This window comes from Larimichthys crocea, unplaced genomic scaffold, assembly GCF_000972845.2.
Source record: "Larimichthys crocea isolate SSNF unplaced genomic scaffold, L_crocea_2.0 scaffold148, whole genome shotgun sequence".
Classification (NCBI taxonomy): domain Eukaryota; kingdom Metazoa; phylum Chordata; class Actinopteri; family Sciaenidae; genus Larimichthys; species Larimichthys crocea.
The window spans coordinates 1,228,148-1,234,121 of NW_020852030.1; the positions used below are offsets into that span (position 1 = coordinate 1,228,148).

General features: G+C 51.4%; 1 long non-coding RNA gene across 1 annotated transcript in view; it reads right to left on the reverse strand.

Moving 5' to 3' along the window:
* Window positions 1-5,974, reverse strand: part of LOC113744746 (uncharacterized) — a 31,066-nt gene that overhangs the window by 14,612 nt on the left and 10,480 nt on the right. Inside the window, exon 2 of the long non-coding RNA XR_003461795.1 lies at window positions 5,968-5,972. This is a non-coding gene — a long non-coding RNA (uncharacterized LOC113744746). The remainder of the gene's footprint in view (window positions 1-5,967; window positions 5,973-5,974) is intronic.

Below are 5,974 nucleotides of genomic sequence, written 5' to 3' on the forward strand. Positions count from 1 at the left end.
CCCCGCCTCTCCTGTCCTCCGTCATGATGAGGATAGGCTGCAGCCGCCCCGCGACCGCCACGTCTTAAGACTGAATGTAAGATGATATAAAATAGATTCTCACATTTTGTGAATCAGGCCACAGCGCACAGGGTTACACTGAACTTTAGGGTCCCCCACCTCCCAAATCTGACTTTAACCCCTGAATATATCACCGGCTGCAAATAACAAACCATCATTCACTGCAGGAGGAGTCAAACAAATATGTAAGCATGACTGCACTGAGAGAAACAGTCCACGACGCACACAGCACTACCCCTGGAAGCAGACGCACTGACCTGAACAACAGACGCACTGACCCTGGAGAAACAGTCAACGACGCACTGACCCTGAGAAACAGTCACACAGAGCACGCTGACCCTGAGAAACAGTCAACCAGACGCACACCAGAACTGACCCTGAGAAACAGTCAACAGCGCACAACTGACTGACCCTGAGAAACAGTCAACAGACGCAACTGACTGACCCTGAGAAACAGTCAACAGACGCAGTGACCCTGAGAAACAGTCAACAGACGCACTGACCCTGAGGAAACAGTCAACAGACGCACGACTGACCCTGAGAACAGTCACACAGACGCACTGACCCTGAGAAAAACAGTCAACAGACGCACTGACCCTGAGAACAGTCAAACAGACGCACTGACCCTGAGAAAACAGTCCAACAGACGCACAGACTGACCTGAGAAAACAGTCAACAGACGCACGACTGCCCTAGAAAATAGGAAACAGTCAACAGACGCACGCAACTGACCCTGAGAAAACAGTCAACCGCGCGCCACACAGACTGACCCTGAGAAACAGTCAACAGACGCACTGACCCTGAAGAAACAGTCAACAGACCGCACTGACCCTGAGAACAAGTCAAACAGGACGCACTGACCCTGAGAAAACAGTCACAGACGCACACAGACGACGAACCCTGAGAAAACAGTCAACCAGACGACACTGACCCTGAGAAACAGTCAACAGACGCACGACCCTGAGAAACAGTCAACAGACGCACTGACCCTGAGAAAACAGTCAACAGACGCACACAGACTGACCCTGAGAAAACAGTCACAGCGACTGACCCTGAGAACAGTCAACAGACGCACTGACCCTCGGAAACAGTCAACAGACGCACTACCTGAAAACAGTCAACAGACGACACAGCACTGACACCTGAGAAACAGTCAACAGACGCACTGACCCTGAGAACATGTCAACCAGACCACTGACCTGAGAAAACAGTCAACAGACGCACACAGACTGACCTGAGAAAAAACCGCAACCCGACGCACTGACCCTGAGAAACAGTCAACAGACGCCACAAACTGCCCCTGAGGAAAACAGTCAACAGACGGCACGACTGACCCTGAGAAACAGTCACAGACGCCACTGACCCTGCGAATACAGTCAACAGACGCACACAACTGACCCTGAGAAACAGTCAACAGACGACCGAACACAACTGACCACTGATGAGAAACAGTCCAACAGACGCACACTGCATGACCCTGAGAAACAGTCACAGACGCACTGACCCGAGAAACAGTCAAACGCCCATGGACCCTGAGAAACAGTCAACAGACCACACCGACGACCCTGAGAAAACAGTCAACAGACGACAGCTGACCCTGAGACACAGTCAACAGACGCCACTTGACCTGAGAAAGTCAACAGCGACACCTGACCCTGGAAACAGTCAACCAGACGCACTGACCTGAGAAACAGTCACGACTGCCACGACTGACCCTGAGAAACAAGTCAACAGACGCACTGACCCTGACAGAAGACAGTCAACAAGACGCACTGACCCTGATGACAACATTCAAACGACGCACACAGGACGACCTGAGAAACAGTCAACAGACGCACACAGACTGACCCTGAGAAACAGTCAACAGACGCACTGACCCTGAGAAACAGTCAACAGACACACTGAACCTGAGAAACAGTCAACAGATGCACACAGACTGACCCTGAGAAACAGTCAACAGACGCACTGACCTTGAGAAACAGTCAACAGACGCACTGACCCTGAGAAACAGTCAACAGACGCACTGACCCTGAGAAACAGTCAACAGACGCACTTGAACCCTGGACAACATTCACAGACGCACTACCCTGAGAAACAGTCAACCAGCAGCACCAGACTGACCCTGAGAAACCAGTCAACAGACGCACCACAGACTGACCTGAGACAACCGTCAACAGACGCACTGACCCTGAGAAACAGTCAACAGACGCACTGACCCTGAGAAACAGTCAACAGACGCACACAGACTGACCCTGAGAAACAGTCAACAACGCACTGAACCTGAGAAAACAGTCAACAGACGGCACACAGACTGACCCTGAGAAACACGTCAACAGACGCACACCGCACTCCCTGAGAAACAGTCAAAACCAGACGCACTGACCTGGAAACAGTCAACAGACGCACACAGACTGACCACTGAGAAACAGTCAACAGACGCACTGACCCTGAGAAACAGTCACGACGCACAACAGAGACACTGAGAGAAACGTCAACAGATGCACTGACCCTGAGAAACAGTCAACAGAGCACACGACTGACACTGAGAAACAGTCATAGACGCACAGATGACACTGAGAAACAGTAACAGACGCACACAGCACTGACCCTGAAAACAGTCCAACAGACGCACTGGACCTGAGAAACAGTCAACGACGCACTGACCCTGGAACAGTCAACAGACGCCACTGACCCTGAGAAACAGTCAACAGGACGCACAAGACTGGACCCTGGAAAGCATCAACCAGCCGGCACCTGAAACAGTCAACCGAACAGCACTGACCCTGAGAAACAGTCAACAGACGACTGACCCTGAGAAACAGTCAACAGACGCACAACTGACCCTGAGGAAACAGTCAACAGACGCACTACAGAACATGACGCATCAGAGATAACCGTGAACAATAAACGCACATGACTGCCTCGAGAAACAGTCAACTAGACGCCCACTGACTGACCTGAGAAACAGTCAACAGACGACACTGACCCTGAGAAACAGTCAACAGACGCACGACCCCGAGAACACAGTCAACAGACGCATGACTGAACCTGAGAAACAGTCAACAAGCACAGCACTGACCCTGAGAAAACAGTCAACAGACCACTGACCCTGACGAGAAACAGGTCAACAAGACGCCAAGACTGCACTGAAGAACAGTCAACAGACGCACGACTGACACGCAACCACGCACACACTGACATAAACAGTCAACATGACTGACGGAACGTCAACAGAGCACACAGACTGCCCTCGAAAACAGCAATAGACGCACACAGACTACCTGAGAAACAGTCAACAGACGCACACGAGACCCTGAGAAACCAGTCACACACGCACTGACCCTGAGAAACAGTCAACAGACGCACTGACCTGAGAAACAGTCAAACAGACGCACTGACCCTGAGAAACAGTCAACAACGCACACGACTGACCCTGAGAAAACAGTCCAACAGACGCACACGACTGACCCTGAGAAACAGTCAACAGACGCCGACTGACCCTGAGAAACAGTCTAACAGACCGCACTGACCCTGAGAACAGTCAACAGACGCACTGACCCTGAGAAAACAGTCAAACAGACGACGACTGACCCTGAGAAACAGTCAACAGACGCCACTGACCCTGAGAACAGTCAAAACAGACGCACGACGACCCTGAGAAAACAGTCAACAGACGCACTGACCCTGAGAAACAGTCACAGACGCACGACTGACCCTGAGAAACAGTCAACAGCGCACGCACTGACCCTGGAAAAACAGTTCCAGACCACGACTGCCGGAAACGTCACGACGCACCAACTGACCCTAGAAAACAGTCAACAGACGCACTTGACCCTGAGACACAGTCAAAGACGCACTGACCCTAGAAAACAGTCAACAGACGCACTGACCCTGAGAAAACAGTCAACAGACGCACACAGCTGACCCTGAGAAACAGTCAACAGACGCACTGACCCTGAGAAACAGTCACAGACGCACTGACCCGAGAAACAGTCAACAGACGCACTGACCTGGCACAGTCAACAGACGCACACAGACTGACCCTGAGAAACAGTCAACAGACGCACTGACCCTGAGAAACAGTCAACAGACGCACTGACCCTGAGAAACAGTCAACAGACGCACTGACCCTGAGAAACAGTCAACAGACGCACACAGCACTGACCCTGAGAAACAGTCAACAGACGCACTGACCCTGAGAAACAGTCAACAGACGCACTGACCCTGAGAAACAGTCAACAGACGCACACAGACTGACCCTGAGAAACAGTCAACAGACGCCACTGACCCTGAGAAACAGTCAACAGACGCACACAAACTGACCCTGAGAAACAGTCAACAGACGCACTGACTGACCAGAAACATGAACAGACGCACTGACCCTGAGAAACAGTCAACAGACGCACACAAACTGACCCTGAGAAACAGTCAACAGACGCACACAAACTGACCCTGAGAAACAGTCAACAGACGCACACAGCACTGGACCTGAGAAACAGTCACACGACGCCACTGAACCCTGAGAAACAGTCAACAGACGCACTGACCCTGAGAAACAGTCAACAGACGCACACAGACTGACCCTGAGAAACAGTCAACAGACGCACTGACCCTGAGAAACAGTCAACAGACGCACTGACCCTGAGAAACAGTCAACAGACGCACACTGACTGACCCTGAGAAACCAGTCAACAGACGCACTGACCCTGAGAAACAGTCAACAGACCGCACTGAATGACCCTGAGAAACAGTACGACGCCCTGACCCTGGAAAACATCACGACGCACTGACCCTGAGAAACAGTCAAAGACGCACACAGGACTGACCTAGGAAACAGTCAACAGACGCACACAGACTGACCCTGAGAAACAGTCAACAGACGCACTGACCCTGAGAAACAGTCAACAGACACACTGACCCTGAGACAGTCAACAGATGCACACAGCTGACCCTGAGAAACAGTCAACAGACGCACCTGACCTTGAGAACAGGTCAACAGACGCACTACCCTGAGAAACAGTCAACAGACGCACTGACCCTGAGAAACAGTCAACAGACGCACTGACCCTGAGAAACAGTCAACAGACGCACTGACCCTGAGAAACAGTCAACAGACGCACACAACTGACCCTGAGAAACAGTCAACAGACGCACACAGACTGACCCTGAGAAACCGTCAACAGACGCACTGACCCTGAGAAACAGTCAACAGACGCACTGACCCTGAGAAACAGTCAACAGACGCACACAGACTGACCCTGAGAAACAGTCAACAGACGCACTGACCCTGAGAAACAGTCAACAGACGCACACAGAACTGACCCTGAGAAACAGTAACAGACGCCACGCCAGCACGACCCTGACGAAACAGTACTAGACGACTGGACCCTGAGAAAAACAGCTCAACAGACGCACACAGACTGACACTGAGAAACAGTCAACAGACGCACTGACCCTGAGAAACAGTCAACAGACGCACACAGACTGACACTGAGAAACAGTCAACAGATGCACTGACCCTGAGAAACAGTCAACAGACGCACACAGACTGACACTGAGAAACAGTCAATAGACGCACACAGACTGACACTGAGAAACAGTCAACAGACGCACACAGCACTGACCTTGAAGAAACGTCCAAACAGCGCACTTGACCCCGGAGCAACAGTCAACAGACGCACTGCCCTGGAAACAGTCACAGACGTTGATTTTAAATTTTTATATCACGCCATTGCACGACAACTGTGTGAAAAAGTTCTGTGTATTGGCCGAATTTTCTTGAGCGTGAAGGGGGGGAATGAAAGTTTGGGAGGGGGGGGACTATGAACCACTACACCACATCACTTCAGCGCCTTCCCCCATGTCACCCAATGTGTGTTTTTTCTCCCCGTTTTCTTCTTTCCACACTTGACCT